At 45.4% G+C, this 23,049-nt stretch overlaps 1 pseudogene; it reads right to left on the bottom strand.

The window, feature by feature from the left end:
• Positions 1-991: 991 nt before the first annotated feature.
• On the bottom strand, positions 992-21,962 carry LOC135565514 (cadherin-17-like; annotated as a pseudogene).
• Positions 21,963-23,049: the final 1,087 nt, after the last annotated feature.

Below are 23,049 nucleotides of genomic sequence, written 5' to 3'. Positions count from 1 at the left end.
CTGCTCGCCTCCCTACCACTGAGGAAGTACAGTTCCCGCGCAGCCCAGTCAAAACTGTTCGCTGCTCTGGCCCCCCAATGGTGGAACAAACTCCCTCACGACGCCAGGACAGCGGAGTCAATCACCACCTTCCGGAGACACCTGAAACCCCACCTCTTTCAGGAATACCTAGGATAGGATAAAGTAATCCTTCTCACCCCCCTTAAAAGATTTAGATGCACTATTGTAAAGTGGCTGTTCCACTGGATGTCTTAAGGTGAACGCACCAATTTGTAAGTCGCTCTGGATAAGAGCGTCTGCTAAATGACTTAAATGTAAATGTTAAATGTAATGCCGTGTGCACAAATGGCCATGATTTTGGAATGAGATGTTCGACGAGCAGGTGTCCACATAATTTTGATCCTGTAGTTTACTTATAAGACCAATTTGACTGACGATACACAGAGGTATCTTGTCCATTTTGGCAAGCGTCTAAAAGCAAAGTAAACATCAGAGGGAAATTCCAAAAGCTCCAGAGCCCGTGCGAGAACGAAAAACATTACCTCAGATATATTTTTAAACATCTGCTTGGACTCAGTAAAAAGTCCTTGGATACAGGCCAATTCATTGGAAATGTAATTCACAGCCATGTATAAATAACCACGGCTGATTGATTAACTAGGTTTTTGGAAAACACGAGAAAAATTCTGACATGATCAACAGCCCACACCAACATTATTCTTAACAGAGGAAAGACTTAGGTCTGTTTATCATACACGTACTGTATGTGTGAGGGACCCTGTCACTTGTGTGTGGTGGAGCCTCTGTGACTCAAAACAAACAAACTGGCCAAAGGGTGACAAAGGGTGACAAAGGTTGTTTTTTTTTGGGGGGGGGGTAGTGCAAATGCTCTGATTAATTTAACTAATCTATGAACGAATCCAAAATACAGCGGCATATAACATAGAGGCAGGAGCTCCCGTCTCGTAAACAGAGGTTTACTATCAGACTGTTAGCTGTTATCTGGGGGTGCAAAAGCCCCTGGCTGGCCTCTGACACTGTTCCCCTTCATGTGCCTCTGTTCTGAAAGAGATGGAGAGACTGTGACACACCTCTGGATCAACACAAAGAACATTCTTATCTTCTTCTAACTTCTACTATTATCACGACAGGTCCTCAGGTCTGACAGACATTATAGTATATTACACTTTACACAGCCTTACACAGCTTGACGTGTCATTATGTACCTACCGTTTGTAATGTCAGATGCACAGTGCATTCGGAAAGTATTCAGACTCCTTCCAATTCCCCACATTTTCTCATAAATCTACACACAATATCCCATAATGACAAAGCGAAAACAGGTTTTTGGAAATGTTTGCAAATGTATTACAAATAAAAAACAGAAATACCTTATTTACATAAGTATTCAGACCCTTTGCTATGAGACTCTAAATTGAGCTCAAGCGCATCCTGTTTGCATTGCTCACCCTTGAGATGTTCCTACAACTGGATTGGAGTCCACCTGTGATAAATTCAATAGATTGGACATGATTTGGAAAGGCACACACCTGTCTATGTATGGTCCCACAGTTGAAAGTGCATGTCAGAGAAAAATCCAAGCCATGAGGTCGAAGGAATTGTCTGTAGAGCTCCGAGACAGGATTGTGTTGAGGCACAGATCTGGGTAAGTGTACCAACAAAAAAGTCTGCAGCATTGAAGGTCCCCAAGAACACAGTGGCCTCCATCATTCTGAAATTGAAGAAGTTTGGAACCACCAAGACTCTTTCTAGAGCTGGCACCCGGCCAAACTGAGAAATCGGGGAGAAGTGCCTTGTTCAGGGAGGTGACCAATAACCCAATGGTCACTCTGACAGAGCTCCAGAGTTCCTCTGTGGAGATGGGAGAACCTTCCAGAAGGACAACCATCTCAGCAGCATTCTACCAATCATGCCTTTATGGTAGAGTGGCCAGACAGAAGCCACTCCTCACTAAAAGGCACATGACAGTCCGCTTGGAGTTTTCCAAAAAACACCTAAAGGACAAACAAGATTCTCTGGTCTGATGGAACCAAGATTGAACTCTTTGACCAGAATGCCAAGTGTCACGTCTGGAAGAAACCAGGCACCATCCTTATGGTGAAGCATGGTGGTGGCGGCGTCATGCCGTGGGGAACGGAGCAAAGTACAGAGAGATCCTTGATGAAAACCTGCTCCAGAGCGCACAGGGCCTCAGACTGGGGCAAAGGTTAACCTTCCAACAGGACAATAACCCTAAGCACACAGCCAAGACAACACAGCAGTGGCTTAGGGACAAGTTTCTGGATGTCCTTGAGTGGCCCAACCAGAGCCCAGACTTGAACCCGATCGAACATCTATGGAGAGACCTGAAAATAGCTGTGTAGCGACGCTCACCATCGGACCTGACAGAGCTTGAGAGGATCTGCAGAGAAGAATGGGAGAAACTCCCCAAATACAGGTGTTCCATGCCTGTAGCGTCATATCCAAGAGGACTCGAGGTTGTAATCACTGCCAAAGGTGATTCAACAAAGTACAGAGTAAAGGGTCTGAATACTTATGTAAATTTGATATTTAGGTTTTTGTTTTTAATACATTTCCAACCATTTCTAAAAAACAGTTTTTTCTTTGTCATTATGGGGTATTTTGTGTTGATTGATGAAGGGGGGAAAACAATTTAATCCGTTTTAGAATAAGGCTGTAAGGCAACAAAATGTGGAAAAGGTCAAGGGGTCTGAATACTTTCCGAATGCACTGTATATCATCTTGTTAGGTAAGGTTGCAGCCGACAGGCGTCAGTGACATAAATAGTAGAGGAGCCCTTGGTCTCAATGGTTCTTATTGTGAGCTTTCTTTGACGTCATCATTGACAGGAATAGTATATGTGAGAGGGGTTTTTAAATATACCTGGTTTTATCACGGCCCAGGAATAATGGGAAATATAGAGGTAAATGATTGCTGTATGATTAATTATAATTGGCTGACGGTCTGTTCTGTTCTGTTCTGTTCTGTGGTGAACAGGAACAGTGGAATCTACTGGTACCCTCTCAGAACAAGCACGGCACAGATGCAGCGTCACATCTCCGTCACTCTCTCCAGCCTCCCCAGTTGTCAGGGAGGAGGAGGGCGAAGCACCACAAAGGTGAGGTAAATAGGTGCGCCATGGCACGTCTGCAGCAGGTGTTATTAGGGACATGTCTTGCAGCTGCTAGGCACTGGTGGGAAAAATACACTTTTAGCCTCTTAGCATTTCAGCCCAGCGGGCCCCAGCTGTGACATCACACAAATTAAAGGGGAAATATAATTACAGCCAGCCCCCGCCGCTTCCATTAATAACGCATCAGAGAGTTTGGGTGGGAGAAAAAAAAAGAAGAGAAAAGGTTGTCACGGTGAATCAATAGAGACTATGTCAGCACAGCAAAGTGGACAATTCTGATTAATGTATGTCAGCCTGACACATTACAGACAAGTACAGTGACAGGAAGAGGGCCATTAAGCGTATTACTGACACTGCCTAGTCAGAGCGCCTCAGAAGAAGGGATAGGGGCCATTTTTACTTCCACTGCCAGTCAGTGTCTCAGTGCCACTCACTCCAATCCTCTCTACATGTGACTGTGGATCTACAGGTGGCCTGAATGGATCCCTGAATTACATACTATTTGAATTACATCCTATCATCCTATCTATTTTGAAAACCATTTTATTGTCGGTGACGTCACCCGATACACGGGTAACCTCAGTGAGTGTGTCAGGTCTAACATCCCATGACGACTCAAATAGAATGGTCTAATTTGTCACTTTAATTTAGCTGTCTCGTAGTGGTTCTTACACAGCAGTGACTCAAACAATACAACACCTCGATCTAGAATGGCACCGGAGAGGATGGCTGATGTTTTACGTGCTCCTGGTGTTGTTTGTAACTTATTTTTTAAACTTATTTTGTACATAGTGTTGCTGCTACCATCTCTTATGACCGAAAATAACTTCTGGACATCAGAACAGCGATTACTCACCTCGAACTGGAAGAAGCTTTTTCCTTTAATGAGTCCGACGCGAAGGACATACTGCTTTCTCGGGAACAGGCCCAAATCCCCATCATTTGTGTGAAGAAAAGATGGAGAAAAAGAGGGCGGATGTTGAGCTGTCTTCTGAGAAATCATGGGCGAGCGAGTAAACTCCCACTGCCATCCTTTCTATTGGCCAATGTGTAATCATTGGAAAATAAGATTATCCTACCAACGGGTGTCACTTTCTGACCATCGTTCGTATGTGTTTTCCTTGTTTTAGTGTTGGTCAGGACGTGAGCTGGGTGGGCATTCTATGTTGTGTGTCTGGTTTGTCTATTTCTATGTTTGGCCTGATATGGTTCTCAATCAGAGGCAGGTGTTAGTCATTGTCTCTGATTGGGAACCATATTTAGGTAGCCTGTTTTGTGTTGGGTTTTGGGGGTGATTGTTCCTGTCTTTGTGTTTGCACCAGATGGGACTGTTTTAGGTTTTCGCACGTTTGTTGTTTTTGTTAGTTATCTCATGTGTAGTTTCTTTATAAATTAAAGAACATGAATAACCACCACGCTGCATTTTGGTCCGCCTCTCTTTCCCCAGAAAACCATTACAACGGGACATTAAAATCGTATGTTTCACCGAGTCGACGCGGATAATATAGAGCTGGCGGTATTTTCCATGCACCGGCAGGACAGAGAAGCTACACCTGGTAAGACGAGGGTAGGGGTGGGTGTCTATTTGTCAACAGTTGGTGTGCAATGTCTAATATTAAACAAGTCTCAAGGTATTGCTCACCTGAGTTAGAGTACATTATGATAAGTTGTAGACCACACTATCTACCAAGAGAGTTCCCATCTATGTTATTCGTAGCCGTCTATTTACAACCACAATCCGATGCTGGCACTAAGAGCACACTCAACCAACTCTATAAGGCCATAAGCAAACAAGAAATTGCTCATCCAGAAGCGGTGCTCCTAGTGGCCGGGAACTTTAATGCAGAAAAACTTAAATCCGTGAAATGTGCAACCAGAGGAAAACAAACTCTAAACCGCCTTTACTCCACACACAGGGATGCATACAAAGCTCTCCCCTGACCTCCATTTGGTAAATCTGACCATAATTCTATCCTCCTGATTCCTGCTTACAAGCAAAAACTAAAGCAGTAAGTGCCAGTGACTCGCGCAATACGGAAGTGGTCAGATGACGCGGATGCTATGCTACAGGACTGTTTTGCTAGCACAGACTGGAGTATGTTCCGGGATTCATCCAATGGCATTGAGGAGTATACCACCTCAGTCATTGGCTTCATCAATAAGTGCATCGACGAAGACGTCCCCACAGTGAACATACATACATATCCCGACCAGAAGCCATTGATTACAGACAACATCCGCATCGAGATCAAGTCTAGAGCTGCCGATTTCAAGGAGTGGGACACCAATCCGGACGCTATAAGAAATCCCACTATGCCCTCAGACGAACCATCAAACAAGCAAAACGTCAATACAGGATTAAGATTGAATCCCACTACACCGGCTTTGACGCTCGTTGGATGTGGCAACTATTACGGACGACAAAGGGAAACCTAGACGCGAGCTGGCCTGTGACCCGAGACTACCAGACGAGCTAAATGCCTTTTATGCTCGCTTCGAGGCAAACACCACTGAAGCATGCACGAGAGCACCAGCTGTTCCGGATGACTGTGTGATACGCTCTCGGTAGCCAATGTGAGCAAGACCTTTAAACAGGTCAACATTCACAAAGCCGTGGGGCCAGAAGGATTACCAGGATGTGTACTCAAAGCATGCACGGACCAACTGGCAAGTGTCTTTCACTGATATTTTCAACCTCTCCCTGACCGAGTCTGTAATACCTACATGTTTCAAGCAAACCACCATAGTCCCTGAGCCCAATGAAGCAAAGGTAAACTGCCTAAATGATTACCGCCCCGTAGCACTCACGTCGGTAGCCATGAAGTGCTTTGAAAGGCTGGTCATGGCTCACATCAACAGCATCCTCAAGGATACCCTAGACCCACTCCAATTCGCATACCACCACAACAGATCTCAATCGCACTCCACACTGCTCTTTCCCACCTGGACAAAAGGAACACCTATGTGAGAATGATGTTAATTGACTACAACTCAGTGTTCAACACAATAGTGCCCACGAAGCTCATCACTTAGCTAAGGACCCTGGGACTAAACACCTCCCCCTGCAACTGGATCCTGGACTTCCTGACGAGCCACCCCCAGGTGGTAAGGGTAGGCAACAACACGTCTGCCATGCTGATCCTCAACACTGGGGCCCCTCAGGGGTGTGAACTTAGTCCCCTCCTGTACTCCCTGTTCACCCATGTCTGTGTGGCCAAACACGACTCCAACACCATCATTAAGTTTGCTGACAACACAACAGTGGTAGTCCTGATCACCGACTACGATGAGACAGCCTAAAGGGAGGAGGTCAGAGACCTCGCAGTGTGGTGCCAGGACAACAACCTCTCCCTCAATGTGAGCAAGACAAAGGAGCTGATCGTGGATTACAGGAAAAGGCGGGCCGAACAGGCCCCCATTAACATCGAAGCGGCTGTAGTAGTGCGGGTCGAGAGCTTCAAGTTCCTTGGTGTCCACATCAGCAACGAGCAATCATGGTCCATACACACCAAGACAGTCGTGAAGAGGGCACTACAACACCTTTTCCCCCACAGGAGACTGAAAAGATTTGGCATGGGTCCCCAGATCCTCAAAAGGGTCTAGAGCTGTACCATCGAGAGCATCCTGACCGGTTGCATCACCGCCTAGAATGGCAACTGCTCGGCATCTGACCGTAAGGCACTACAGAGGGTAGTGCATACAGCCCAGTACATCACTGGGGCCAATCTTCTTGCCATCCAGAACCTATATACTAGCCGGTGTCAGAGGAAAGCCCAAATAATTGTCAGAGACTCCAGTCACCCAAGTCATAGACTGTTTTCTCTGCTACCACATGGCAAGCGGTACCGGAGCACCAAGTCTAGGACCAAAAGCCTTCTTAACAGCTTCTACCCCCAAGCCATAAGACTGCTGAACAATTAATCAAATGGCCACCGGACTATTTACATTGATTTCCCCCCCGCCATCCCTTGCCGTTTATTAACTATTTTGCATAGTCACTTCACCCCTACCTGCATGTACCCCTACCCCGCACATTGACTCGGTACCGGTACCCCCTGTATATAGCCTTCTTTATTGTTATTTTATTTTGCTACTTTAAAGAATGATTTTACTCTAGTTTATTTGGTCAATATTTAAGTCTTTCTCGAACTGCACTGTTGGTTAAGGGCTTGTAAGTAAGTATTTCACGCTAAGGTCTACGCTTGTTGTATTCGGCGAATGTGACAAATACCATTTGATTTGGTTTGATTTGATTGATCCTGCAGAGAGGTTAATGTTTCCGGGGTCCTACTTCCTACAGTGTGGTGCTAGCCTACAATGTCATAGCGTTGGGTCACCCTGTCGCTATTACAGTGTCTACACCTATTGTATTGTCATGGTAATATACACAACTCATTCCACTGCTGGATTGGTTACTAAAAATATCTGATGGGCTAAAGGTTGGTCTGAACTTGTGTTGATCTTTCTGTGGGTCAAGATAAAATAAAAAATGTCTTCGTGAAAAAACAGAAGATGAATGATGAGGCAGACCATTGATGGTGGTGAGGTTACAGTTTGCTCGCACGGTGGCGTCACTGCGGAGGGACAAGTTGAGCCTGCCACCATGCTGGGGACCATCGCCGTCCCCGGGATGCCAGCACCAAGGCCTGGTCCTCCCAGTGAGGGGTACACAGGTACTTCCAGGAGTAGTCCCCCACCAAAACAGGACTGTAGTCGTTCACATCCAGGACTTGGACTATCACCAGGGTGGAGGAGGACAGAGAAGAGTTCCCTGGGAGGCAAATAGTACAGTTTTAATTAACATTAGTACCCATTGAATCATTGTTAACATCAGTCCTCATGGTGTACTGGGTGATGCCGTATTGGGTGATGATGGACTGGCTTTGACGAGCACAGAGAGGGACATTAGAAAGCACAACCTCTCTGAACGACAAAGCAGATTTGTTAATGTTTCTGATACCTGTACACTTCGATCCAACCAACATAATACAGTATCTCCGCCAATTAACACCACTGTCCTCTCTAGCCTCTATAAGTGTGGACTCAAGATGTGAGTCAGAGCCCCCATTCTTCAGGTAATGGACCAGTCTGAAAAGATTTTTCACTCAATGTGATAATAAGTGCCTGCGAGGGATAAGGGCAGCGGGTAATTGGAGAGGTGCCGTGTGCAGCTCTCAGACCCTGCAAGTCTGTCTTCTGTTCGGTTCTGAGTCATGCCTATCTTTGTGTGGGGGAGGATTGGATTGGAGTTTTCTATACAACATAAACCCCCTCCTCACTTCCCACTCTACACCCAGCAGCTAGCTAGCGACACACTGGCTGTCACTTCGCATGACTCACTCCCTGCTTATTACTTTGTCACTGAATACTGTCTGGTCTTGAATTGTCAATGGAAGTATTGCTTTAGCCTTGCCTTATTAAATTTGACACCCACTGGGACAAACAGAAGGCCGAGGTCTAAGCTGCCCTGAAGCCTCTGTCTGGAAATATAGAAATATACATTATTCTCAGAAAACCATCTTACGTCCATCTTCAACCATGGTCTCCATGGTGTAGGTACTGTTTTCCTCTCTGTCCAAGGCCTAGATGGTCTTCAGCTCACCTGAGTACTTCCCATTAGAGAAATACCTATTTCTGTCTCCTCTGAGCGAGTATCTGGACAAAAGTATAGGCGGGGTTGGATAACACCCTGATTAATGCCTTTAAACTGTGAATTCATTTACATTTTTTCATTATTTCCGATGAATGATGTTTCACCTGATTGGGTGTGAGTCTGGGTCATATCCAAGAATAGTGACAATAACCCGTCCTGGCTCCTCCCCCTCTCTGACGGTGACCTCGTAGTGGTTCTGGGACAGGATGGGGCCCTCGTTGACATCGTCCACATAGATGGAGACGGTTGCCGTGAATGCTGGCCCTCGGACCAGGGCCACCGGATATTCAGCACTAAGGAGCAGGATGTACTCGCTCTCCTGCTCGAAGTCCAGCATCTACATGCATACAGGTTGCCATATAAATGCTGTTCATATGGAAGTGCATGCACTAACACACAGTTGAAGTCGGAAGTTTACATACATCTTAGCCAAGTACGTTTTTTCACAATTCTTTACATTTAATCCTAGTCAAATTAACCTGTTTTACGTCAGATAGATTCACCACTTTATTTTAAGAATGTGAAATGTCAGAATAATAGTAGAGAGCATGACTTATTTCAGCTTTGATTTCTTTCATCACATTCCCAGTGGGTCAGAAGTTTACATACACTCAATTAATATTTGGTAGCATAGCCTTTAAATTGTTTAACTTGGGCCAAATGTTTCGCACAGCCTTTCACAAGCTTCCCACAATAAGTTGGGTGAATTTTGTCCCATTTCTCCTGACAGAGCTGGTGTAACTGAGTCAGGTTTGTAGGACTCCTTGTGTAACGGATGTGAAATAGCTAGCTAGTTAGCGGTGGTGCGCGCTAAATAGCGTTTCAATCGGTGACGTCACTTGCTCTGAGACCTTGAAGTAGTGGTTCCCCTTGCTCTGCAAGGGCCGTGGCTTTTGGGGAGTGATGGGTAACGATGCTTTGAGGGTGACTGTTGTTGATGTGTGCAGAGGGTCCCTCGTTCACGCCCGGGTATGGGAGAGGGGACGGTCTAAAGTTATACTGTTACACTTGCTCGCACTCGCTTTTTCAGTTCTGCCCACAAATGTTCTATAGGGTTGAGGTCAGGGCTTTGTGATGGCCACTCCAATACCTTGACATTGTTGTCCTCAAGCCATTTTGCCACAACTTTGGAAGTATGCTTGGGGTCATTGTCCATTTGGAAGACCCATTTGCGACCAAGCTTTAACTTCCTGACTGATGTCTTGAGATGTTGCTTCAAAATATCCACATAATTTCCCTGCCTCATGATGCCATCTATTTTGTGAAGTGCAGCAGTCCCTCCTGCAGCAATGCACCCCAGCAACATGATGCTGCCACCCCTGTGCTTAATGGTTGGGATGGTGTTCTTCGACTTGCAAGCCTCCCTCTTTTTCCTTCAAACATCAGGATAGTCATTATGGCCAAACAGTTCTATTTTTGTTTCATCAGACCAGAGGACATTTCTCCAAAAAGTACGATCTTTGTCCCCATGTGCAGTTGCAAACCGTAGTCTGGCTTTTTTAAGGCGTTTTTTGAGCAGTGGCTTCTTCCTTGCTGAGCGGCCTTTCAGGTTACGTCGACATAGTACTTGTTTTTACTGTGGATATAGATACTTTTGTACCTGTTTCCTCCAGCATCTTCACAAGGTCCTTTGCTGTTGTTCTGTGATTGATTTGCACTTTTCGCACCAAAGTACATTCATCTCTAGGAGACAGAACGCGTCTCCTTCCTGAGGGGTATGATGGCTGCATGGTGTTTATACTTGCGTACTATTGTTTGTACAGATGAACGTGGTACCTTCAGGCATTTGAAAACTGTTTGCAAGGATGAACCAGACTTGTGGAGGTCTACAATTCTTTTCTGAGGTCTTGGCTGATTTCTTTTGATTTTCTCATGATGTCAAGCAAAGGGGCACTGCGTTTGAAGGTAGGCCTTGAAATACATCCACAGTTACACCTCCAATTGACTGAAATTATGTCAATTAGCCTATCAGAAGCTTCCAAAGCCATGAAATCATTATCTGGAATTGTCCAAGCTGTTTAAAGGCACAATCAACTTAGTGTATGTAAACTTCTGACCCACCGGAATTGTGATACAGTGAATTATAAGTGAAATAATCTGTCTGTAAACAATTGTTGGAAAAATCACTTGTGTCCTGCACAAAGTAGATGTCCTAACCGACTTGCCAAAAGTATATTTTGTTAACAAGAAATTTGTGGAGTGGTTGAAAAACGAGTTTTAATGACTCCAACCTAAGTGTATGTAAACTATCGACTTCAACTGTATATGTAGTGTTCTAATAGCTGTAAGACATGGGAACATAGTGTTCAACGGTGCAAGAATGAACACCAGGAAAATAATCATGGGAGGGCTTTACTAAACATTTTCCAGAAAACAGCAGATTTGATCTAAAAAGCAATCAATGAATCTGTTGTGAATGTGCCATTTCAGCACTCCATGAGACACACAGGCTGCTCATTTAGACTGAGCAAAATATCGAACTGCCCCCTCCAACAAAGGCATGGGATTGTATTAAGCTCATGGAGCAAACACAGGAGATCAGAAAGAGCCTGCATATGTCTGCTGCTAATTGGCGTGTTCCACAGATTTACAGGCTGATCCTACTGGAAAGGAGAGGGTTGTGGAACAATACACAGTGACTCTAAACAATGCCTCTATAATACCGTCACCTGCATAATACCGCCAGACAAGTTGATTTACCGGCAGAGAGGAGTTTTATTCCCACCGTAAAATGGTAACTGGAATGACAGGGACGGCCATTTGATTCAAGTGTCACCTGACATGAATCCTGAGTGTGATGGAGAATCCCGTTAGTGGACAGCCGTTGCTATGCTTACTCTGTGAGGTCATAGCCCAGGATTGTATCCCCTGTGTTGTCTACATTCTGGTGAAATGAAGTGATTGCTGTTGCTCATAACATGTCGATTGGTCCAAATAGCTACCTCTGTTGCCAGAGAAAAAACACAGACGTTGATCAGTGTTGGAGTGACTCATGGTGCTGACTGGAAGTGAAGTGCAGGTTTGTATCAGGCAACAACCAGAAGAATCCAAACACCCCTCAGCTGCCGTTGCTGGCCTTAAGTTGCTGTGTGGAGGGCGTCCCACTAGGTTAAATGGGGACACTTGAAGCATGAGAGTCTCCAGCTCAATGGGTTTAAAAAGAAGGAGACGATTGCTAGTGACCCCCTCTTTTATATCAAGATTGTAATAAGATCAAAGAAGTAGTCCTGTGTGTGTGTGTGTGTGTGTGTGTTCGTCTGTAATCTTTATTCTTCCCTTCTGAAAATGATTGAATCAGCTATGTGCACCTGCCACCTAGCACACGGCCACCGACCACACATTTTTCGACGCCATCCTATCTCATTCACCATTCATGACGGCAGGTACTGTATGTACGCGTGTAGGAGGCATCTGAACAGAACACGTGCTTGACATGGGCCTGGTAGAAAAAGGCCCAGAGTTTTTCCTGACCAGGTCACGTGGATTAGCATGCTACACCCAACCTCAGACACATCCGCCTACAGCACTGCAGGAGCTGAATACTCTCATTGATATTATCCTCACGCTATCGAAACAACCGTAGCACAGCACCAGAGAGACAGATTAGCTAGTGTTTAGTTAGCGGTGCCCTTGCCTGTGTGGTAAACAGGTAATTACTTTCCACAGACTAATGGCACTGTGTCATGATTCAGTTAGGCGTCGTGCAAGCTGCTGTTATTGAGACAACGGGACTACCCTCTGGGTTGTCTCAGTCTCGCCACAAGGCAACATGTTAGTGAGCGTGCTCGGATGTACTAACAAGCTATTTTATCAGACGGACGGTCGTTGGCTGGCTTTAAGCCTGTAACTCCTACACTAAATATACACTGTATGTGGTGCTTCAAAATTGGCTACAGTAGGTCTATGTCAGAGCCTTATACAGCATATCATTAATGTATGGCAGGGTTCATCAGAGACAATGCAAAGGGGTTGTGCTCCAGTCCTGTATCAGTTTAGACAATACCGGAGGCAACTCCTGGTTTACCTCTGCGGAATATAGGTAACAGTCCTCTACTCCCATAGAGCGGTAGAACGTAGTTGCCCCGCTTCCAGAGAATGGGTACACAAACAATGACAAACACTCCCTCTTTCTCTCCAAAGCCCTCCTGTCCAGGCCAGGGGAGAGAGCTGCGGCAGGGCTGTGCTGGGGCGGGGCTGGGAGCGTGGAGGGGATTACAGGAGACCAGGGAAGAGCCAGAGAGACACCCCAGGGATGGGCTCAGATTATTTGGGGATAAACTATTGTTTGTGTCATGGCTTATTTTTGGGACACGTGCCGTGGAAATGCCCGCATGTGCGTGTATGAAGAGACACAGAAAGGGATATACAAAGCAAGATTCAATATGCATGTATCTTTTTCTTATGGTTACTTACTAAAATACATAATTATTAGAGTCAATATTGAATATTTCTACATAGTTATTATTACCATGTTGAGATCATGTTAAAATGTTAAAATGCCTCCTATTCATCAACGTCTAGGGCTCTCTGGGTTGTCTTATTTGTGAATGAACAAGAGAGAATAGAGACTATTGAATGAAGGAGATTGCCGTACCTTGGAGAGGATGAGTGAAACCTCATTGGTCTGCTTGTCTGTGACCGGTGTGAACACCTCCTCATTGCCAGACTCCAGCCTGTAACTCACCTGCCAGCTGTCTCCTCCCCTCTCATCAGCATCACATGCCAACACCGCCGTTATCGTGGCTCCCAAAGGAGCATCCTCTTTCAGGTGGAAGGGGCCGTACTAAGAGAGGGGGGGAGGAGGTAGAGAAAAAGGTGAGAGGAGAAAGGGAGAGAGAAGGGGGGACGAGGACAGGGAGAAGAATAAGATAATGAAGCAGGGGCTACTATCTGCATAGCTTTCTCTTTGGGGTTTTTATGCTGGGTATCCGTAAAGCAGTTTGTGACAACTGCTGAAAAGGGCTTAATAAAATACATGTGATTGTTTGAGAAATAGTTTAAAAGTATATTATTTAGTATTAGATGGATTTAGCTTGGAATTTGCATTTTTAGGACTACTCCATTGGTTCCGTTGTTCCAGGCAAACCATATCAAGTGCATTTCAAATATTTGTACATATTTGACATAATCTAGGTTATGTACAGTGTATTTGACCCAGGTCTGGTGTGTGTATGCAGGCATGTTCCGTGTGGTCCTGTGTTGTTGACCTTCATTCACACACCTCCTATCTCTCTGCTTGGGAGTCCTTTAATCAGCCACTCACTGTGGCCCTCCACTGAAGCGGCTGAGTCTCTGATCTGCCTGCCCGGGCTAGAGGGTTGCTGATACCATGGGCTTCATCACTCACCTGCCAGCTCCCTACAAACCCGTTCACATGTTGCTGGAAAAAGCAGGGGCACTCTGGCGTGACCCACTCAAGAGCTTTTTCCACCTCTGTGTGTGTGTGTGTGTGTGTGTGTGTGTGTCAGAGTGAGAGAACATGAGCCTGGGGCTGGCATCGACTCAAAACATGATTGACAGCATTGTTGAGGTGCATAGAGAATCCAAAATGAGAATCCAAAATGAGCTGTAAATCTTTTGTCATGGCATGCACCCAATGAAGAAGACACTGGATGACTCTGGGATGAATATGAAGGCAGGGCACGTCTACTGTATCGTAACAGTACCTTCTCTCACTCCGAGAGCATCGGAACTTAACAAGCACAGTTGGGGTTTACATTGACTTAGTCTAGCACCAGTGAGGACAACGAGAGCTTTGTGTCCCATTGTCAAGTCCCCATTTTAAGATGACTATCCTATCTCCTGCATTATTCATGAGGATCGACTATGGAAAAGACCACTGGAAACACTGACTGTCCCCAAAGATGCATCTGATCATAGATCAGCATTTATGTTAAGACTGAGGTCCATTTCATTGGTAGGCTCAGCTACACTCCCCCCGAACCAGAGGAGATGACAACACTGTGCGGCTAACGAGAGCTCTTATGAGTTTTTTTTATTGACAAATTGCAGAACGATGCAGTTCATTTCTGTACTAGAAGGGATGCATTTTTCACCTTTAACAAAGTATTTCATATTTCATTAAAAACTGCTTTTTTTTAACCAGTGAGCTCAGACATGATAGTAAATATTGCTCAGTGCAACGCTTTTCCTATGAAGATGTGAAATGTTCTGACTGCTGCAAGTGTCAGGGATATCATTTAGAGCTGTCTTATGGCGACGCTGGGGATTTGCCTTATTCTATAAATAAAGGATTCTCACAGGACTCATCTGAGGCTTATTCAGATTAACTCAGAGAACATTGTCCATTTGGAGCACAATGAGAAATAAACCCTACAATAATACGGTTCCATCTCCACAGATGTAGCATATTAATTTGATCACCCTGTTGTAGGAGAGCTGTCCTGCAATGCAGGAAATGTCAAACGTGTAGTGTATTTGAGATTAAAAAATTTTTTTTTATGCTTCTGAAGTTTGTAACTCCCACTTTTAAATTTCAAACTTGACTTAATTCATTGTCCATGAATTATAAGCCACGTAACAATTCACATGTTCTGTTGCTGAAGGATTACTTCACTGCTGTAGCGAACAGGCTCAAATGAAGGTCCTACATTTGTATAAGCCTGAGAGTTAAGCTTGGATCCCCCTAAAAGCACTCCATCTCTCTCCCCTCTGGGAAATCAAATCAGTGACCTGGAGGGAGAGTTCAAACAGCAGCCATTCAACAGAAAAGAAAAAAAACGAATATACTGTCTAAGCAGATAGATTTGCAATGAGTGCTCTGAATCACTTCTATCCCCCCCAAACCAAAAATCACGCTGTCGGTCCTCTCTTCAGCCTGGGTAAAGGCACCTCGTGTTGAGTGAAGACGGGTGGGTTGTCGTTCTCGTCCTGCACTGTCACAACCACAGTACAGGAGCTGTTTAAGCCTGCAAAGGAAATCATCATCAGAGAGAGACAGGCTCCATCAGTGAGTCACTTAGTTTGGCATGCCTCTGTCATACTGATGCCTTCAGTCTTAATCATGATCATCAGTCACTGCAGTGTCATATTTAAACAATATTCTCCTCAGAAGAAGCAGAGGGAAAACCTCCAACATTACATCTGCTAGTCTAAAACTCATTTACCCTACCACTGCACCCGTCTACATATCACAATAGGTTACTACTGTAGAGTATCTCTGGATTATCTTTACATTGTACTATGTATACATTATCTTTGTGGAAGTAATCCCTCACCCCTCTCCCTACCACCACAGAACCACATTGCCATGCAGCACTGTTGGTCACCTTTAGCGTCCTCAGCAGTGATGGTCAGTGTGTACTGTGGGGCAGCTCCCTCCAGGTTGCCTGCTTGCACTGAGATGACCCCAGAGTCACGGCCCACCTGGAACAAGGCACGAGAGCTCTCTAGGATCTGGCCAACCAGCCGCTAGAAGATTGTCACGTTATCGGTTTTCGGATCATCGTTGTCGGCTGCTTTGAACTGTGAGGATTTCTGTCCCTGGGAAAAGAGCAAAGTCCTCGCAGATTAGTGTGTGGGCAAAAACACATTTTCTTTGAACCCTCAAGTGAGAAACACAGAATCCTATTTTGAGCATCCTGATGAATTTCTCCATCGTTTTTTATTTTGGAGTATTTCGTTTTAAGCGTAAACAAAAGGCCTTTGTGATCCAGTATGTTCCAGAGTTGTCTGTAGGAGTGTGTCATATGAGTGTTCCGAGGGTTGCGCCTCACCCCGTGGGGCAAGCTCCTTGACCACGGTGTGGTACTGTGTGGTAGGGAACGTGGGTGGGCCTGTTGTCGTTGGCATCGCCCGCCATCACTCTCAGCTCCACAGGCTTGGCGATCTCCCTGCCGTCCGGACGCTCCACCACGATGCTGATCTGGAACTATCAGACATGTGCTTTCACAAAGTGTCCAGATCAAATCTCCCTGTGTGGGCGCACAGTGAGACCACAGACCTTCACACTGGAATAACACAAAGCGCCAGTTCTCAGCCAGGGAAAGATCTTCATGTTCTGTATTGAACGATGCACAATTACACACTGGAACCACAGTCTGAGATAAAGCCCCAACGATTTTGTATTCATTATTTATTGAGCTTTCTTGGAATAGATAGGGGGATGGGAGGTGTGTGGGGTGTATGTGTGTGAATGAAATTGCTTTTTTAGAGTGCAGATTGCTCACCCCCCTCTCTCCCCTTTCACTCTGACCTGTCTTTAGAAGATGAAGCCATTAGGTGAACGATAGGCAGTGACAGTGCTAACACTCAGTGTGTCCATTGATTCCTGGGCTGCCATTCAGCTCACGGCACTGAGCCATTTTGCTTGTGTAGCGCCTTCTTTGACACGTCCAGAGATGATTCATCATACGGGCACGCAACTCTGTCAACACCAAGCGAGAGGTACTGTACACGTGCGTGCATCCCCTCCTCCTCTCCTCCCTTTTCCCTCCATCAGCTGTAAGAGTCACATGGCACGGACATATGAGTCTCAGTCAGTCAGCGTGGAACCATCGCAATCAGGGAACAACCTGGACTGCCTCACTCGTGTTGTGTTGCGTGAGGAGGTGGATCAATAGGCTGTGACTCATGTGTGATGCATGCTGGAACATGACAGCTCCATCATGAGAGGTGACAGTCACTGCCAGGCAGGGAGAGCGGATAAGGAGGGGAGAGGGGGTGTATCTGGCTTTATGATTACTGTGCTATAGGTAAGGTTCAGACAGAATAGACTCTCCGCGGGCTTTCTGTAGAAACAGAACATCCAATAACCTGATGGATTTCTCCTTACTTGTGTCAGACCAGTGAGCAGTTAAGGTCTCTGGCCAAACACGTTGCTTGTTACTCTGCGGAATGACCCCAAAGACAACCTGTGCCAAAAAAATGGATGTTTATCTAATCCTGTACGGCTTTGGAGCTTAGTTTTTTGGAAAACTGCAGAGGAGGAAAAAAGACACGTTGTGATTTGAGTCATGATCCTCCTTTTCTTGTTAACCCCGATTTTCCTCTGTTCTTACAGTGTAATGCCGTACATCACATGACATGACGATGCGTTCACAGTCCTAACAAGTCCTTACTATATGTTAAAGCCAAGGAGGTACGATACAATATGAATGAAAACTGTGTGGCCACTCGCCTGGTCCTGAGTCTCTCTGTCTAGTGGGGCGTTGAGAGAGATGACTCCCTCTTTGCTGACAGTGAACAGCATCTCTGGGAATTCCCCCTCCAGGCTGTTCCCAACCAGACCCCCCCACTCCACTTCACCTAGACACCGCACAGGGAAGCAGGGAAGGCACGGAACAGCTCATAAACTGAACATAGTCAATTCAACGGTCTCTCTGCACTGCAGGATTGTAGGATTGAGGCCCCCTTCAGCTGTTCCCACTCCCTCTATATCCTTCTCTCTCTCTCTCTAGTAAAGTATAGACACTTAGGCTTTACTAGAGAGGGAAACCTGTGAGGTGTTTAAATTATAAAGTGCTGAGTCAATGTACAAAAGCTCATACATGTTGGATGGGGGGGGGGGGGGGGGGCTTCCACTGATTTAAAGCACAGGGCCGGACAGGGAGCTGTATGATTAGCTCAGAGGGCCCCATGAAACAGCACCCAAGAAGGAGCGGTCAACGGCAGAGATACAGGGGGGCATGTGCATCTCCTCAACCCACTGTCACACTTCCACTCCATTGTTTTGGAGATGGCTCCCCAAACGCCGAGGCTGTGTATACACAAGTCCCTCTTCTCACGACTTCCCATAACCAGTGTTATGGTGTTTCAGGGCCTCAGTGCTTTGAAGAGATGTAGTATATAACAACGTGATTGATGACCTGGTTGCTCTAAAAATGGATGAGTAGAGTACACCGTAGCTGATGTAATGTCTTGCTTTCATTGCTTGTTTTTTTAACAGCTTGCAGTGCACGTTCTGTCTTCTACGTCACCTTAAAAGGGCAATTCCACCACTTTTCAACCTCATATTCATTAGCTCCTGCACCATCCCAGTGTCTACGTATGTGAAAACGGCATGTTTCTATGACTTGTGGTTAAAAAGATAAGAAGAAAGGTCCTACATTTGTCTTTTTTTAAATCTGTGATTTTCAAAAACCTACAACGGGTTTCTAGCCTTGAGGGAGGGTATTTTCTTGCTCATCACGTCATCAAGAAATTCTCATAGTGTTTGAAAATCACTATTTTTCAATGTTTTCACCTTTGATGATGTCATCATGTAGAACCTTTTAACTTTGTATAGAAATGCGCTGTTTTCACATTTGTAGACACTGGTACTGTGCTGGAGAAAATGAAAATGAGGTTGAAAAGTGGTGTAATTGCCCTTTAAGTGCACAACTACTGTATTTATAATACAGCAATTTTATTTTACAAATCTGACTTAGATGTATAAGAAGTATGCACAATGTGGAATTCTCCTGCCTTGATTTAGCCTAATTGTTCATTTGGAAAAATACAAAAAATGCCCAAAGATGAGCAATGCTTCTTGAGATCAACAACCAAAGTGCACCTATATCGACATCAATGACGGAAGGAGAATATTTTGAAAGAAATTTGCATAATGAAAGAAAAACCCATCAGCATAATGCTGATGAGAAATGACTTTCCATACTGCCGATAGTAAAGGGCTCCCAGTTATACTCAGAGTCTTTCAACATGACCCACTCATCTGTTTGGTAACAGCACAGCTGTGAGTCCTACCACCTACATACACATGGTGGTAAAGGCAGAGTGGGTGGAGAGAGGCTTTTCCCATCATGTGGGCACGGTCGGCCAGTGGTGGATTCTATACTGTTACCTCTTTACATGGACATGCAGATATGGTGTTGTTTTCTGCCCCTACAATACAAGTTATAGCCTAATTCATTGTAATATAGTAATAGCATTTTGACCAGCAGATGATATTTTTTACGAGGGTTTGAGAATCTCAAGGACAGAGTAGCCTTGTATTTTAAATCTGAGCCACGCACACGCACACACACACACACTCACACATGCACACACACACACTCACTCACACACACTCACTCACTCACTCACTCACTCACTCACTCACACATGTTCCAGCAGAGATTTGTATGACATGTTTGAGATTTTGCCTGTCCACATTTTAGGTTGGTAAATTGGCATTGAAAATGTGAAAAAAAGATCAAATCTGCCCACGTTTTGATACCACATGTTTTGAGTCCACACGTTTTCAGTGGGCGGATGGAGCTGGCGTGAGTGAGAGGAGGAGGAGGAGGAGGAGGAGGAGGGGAGTTACTGTGGCGACACCCACAGACCACAATGAAATGTAGAAATGCACACATTCACAGCAAATCATGACTTTATGTTCTCGAGTTTGCGTTACTGTCTTGAGGTCTTGAGTTTGCATTTCAGACTATTGTTCCATCGTCGTAAGGACCTACATATATTCAAAACAGACTATTGTTTTCCAGACTAATAAATGCTGATGGAGATGCAGATAAGATCCATACCACTGAGCAGTAACAGAACTTCCTGTTTTCCTCTTTTTGATCATGTCAGATGTTTCCAGTTATTTACACACCTTTAGCGATTTGGTGCTGATCCAAGCACTGGGCCGTGGCTGATATTATAAATGTTGAATAACAAGCTACAGGTCCGACTGTAAAGTAAACCAGGTGCAGATACGGCGACACTGGCCTGGCACAGAGCACAGAGACGGATCCCTATTCAATCACAACCGCTAAGTCAGAAACAAATTTAGGTTTTGATTGAACAAACTTCGACATTATGGACACACACAGACACACACACAGACACACACACCAACCGCGGGAATGGAACCTCGGGCTACAGGGACACCTTGGTCGCTTAGGAAAGCACAGGGGGGGACTAAAAAGACAACAACACAACTGCAGTATCCTATCCATAATGACATTTTACAATGAGCAGTCAAATAAAACATTGGATGAAAGTTTACAGTGTTTGACATTTGTCAGATGACTGCTTTCCATTATTCTAGACTAGAGGCAAAGGACACCTGGGTAGGGACACCTGCAGGAATATATAGGACACCTGCAGGAATATAAAGATATCTCTGTGATCCCTGAATGCATCACTGTGTGTCACCTGTGAGATGGGGATGGGGCAGGGGCCAGGGACCAGGGAGGTTCTACCTGTGAGATGGGAATGGGGTAGGGGCCAGGGAGGTTCTACCTGTGAGATGGGAATGGGGTAGGGGCCAGGAAGGTTATACATGTGAGATGGGAATGGGGTAGGGGCCAGGAAGGTTATACATGTGAGATGGGGATGGAGTAGGGGCCAGGAAGGTTATACATGTGAGATGGGGCAGGGGCCAGGGAAGTACCTGTGAGATGGGGTAGGGGCCAGGAAGGTTATACATGTGAGATGGGGTAGGGGCCAGGGAGGTTCTACCTGTGAGATGGGGATGGGGTAGGGGCCAGGAAGGTTATACATGTGAGATGGGGCAGGGGCCAGGGAAGTACCTGTGAGATGGGGATGGGGTAGGGGCCAGGAAGGTTATACATGTGAGATGGGGCAGGGGCCAGGGAAGTACCTGTGAGATGGGGATGGGGTAGGGGCCAGGAAGGTTATACCTGTGAGATGGGGATGGGGTAGGGGCCAGGAAGGTTATACCTGTGAGATGGGGGGGTGGGGTAGGGGCCAGGAAGGTTCTACCTGTGAGATGGGGATGGGGTAGGGGCCAGGAAGGTTATACCTGTGAGATGGGGATGGGGTAGGGGCCATGAAGGTTATACCTGTGAGATAGGAATGGGGTAGGGGCCAGGAAGGTTATACCTGTGAGATGGGGATAGGGGCCAGGAAGGTTATACCTGTGAGATGGGGATGGGGTAGGGGCCAGGGAGGTTCTACATGTGAGATGGGGGTGGGGTAGGGGCCAGGAAGGTTATACCTGTGAGATGGGAATGGGGTAGGGGCCAGGAAGGTTATACATGTGAGATGGGGGTGGGGTAGGGGCCAGGAAGGTTATACCTGTGAGATGGGAATGGGGTAGGGGCCAGGAAGGTTATACATGTGAGATGGGGGTGGGGTAGGGGCAGTTGAGTGAGGGGCCTGTAACTCACCGTCCTCAGTGAGAGACACTTCGGCGGTCACAGACTCTATGAAGAACATGTGACTGGAGGGGATCCTGGGGGTCTGGTCCATCAGACTGATGCGCAGGTCTCAGCACGGGCTGTGTTACAGTCGTCACGGTCACATGGCCCCCACTTGCATGCATGAGATCCTTAGCCAAGAGAAAGATAGACAAGCTTCTGTACAGCTGTGTACATTCACACGGTGATTTGACTAGTCAATCATAAGCAAGGGTGACAATAGCTCGTTCTGGTAGTGAAACATCCTTACTCAGTTCAAATGCTAGTATTCCTCCTGGACAATCTTGATTTAATCATGATAACCTTCTGACTTTATTCTAAGATAATTTTACATTTGGTAAGAACATGAGTTGTTTAACATATTCATATCTACTGTAGTTCATTTGAATAGAGGCAGACTTTATGAGATATTTATGAGATATATAAGATATTCTCAATGTAAATTCTGCTCCTATCCTTTCCTGAAAATCATGTGACAATGTAATCAATGGCAACCCACTATTATCTGGTGGTGTGATGCTCACCCACGCACACAGCTCCCTCTGTTCATCCACTCAAACACGAGTCCCCTCAGTCACATAAATCCAGACGCTTGAGTCATCTCTGACGCAAAAACGCAAAGAACTACCCCACAATAGCCCAAGGTCAGACTGTAGTAAGACTCCAAGAAAAGAAAAAGTACATCACCTCCACTTCTAATACACATAGCGTATATGTCCTTCACTAGAGACATGTGGAAAGTTCAAGTGATGCTATTTCTGTATAATTCATAAAGATTCAGACAATGCAACATCACTCATCAGTATTTATTGAAAAATAAACTCACGAATGGGTCATCACTTAAAATCCCTTCCGTGAACGAACAATGTTTTCTCCTGAATGGCGAAATATCTGGATTTCTGCACAAGTTGGTCATAACATTTTATCTGATCTTCATCTAAGTCACAACAACAGACAGACACAGTCTGCTTCAACTAATAACACACAAGCAATTATAATTGTTCTTGTCTTTATTGAACACACTGTGTAAACATTCACAGTGCAGGTTGGAAAAAGTGTGTGAACCCTTGGATTTAATAACAGGTTGACCCTGCTTTTGGCAGCAATATCCTCAACCAAACGTTTTCTGTAGTTGCGGA

The sequence above is a fragment of the Oncorhynchus nerka genome, linkage group LG28, assembly GCF_034236695.1.
Source record: "Oncorhynchus nerka isolate Pitt River linkage group LG28, Oner_Uvic_2.0, whole genome shotgun sequence".
Classification (NCBI taxonomy): Eukaryota; Metazoa; Chordata; class Actinopteri; order Salmoniformes; family Salmonidae; genus Oncorhynchus; species Oncorhynchus nerka.
Note: the sequence above shows the minus strand (reverse complement) of the source record. Positions and strands in the feature narration are given on the sequence as shown.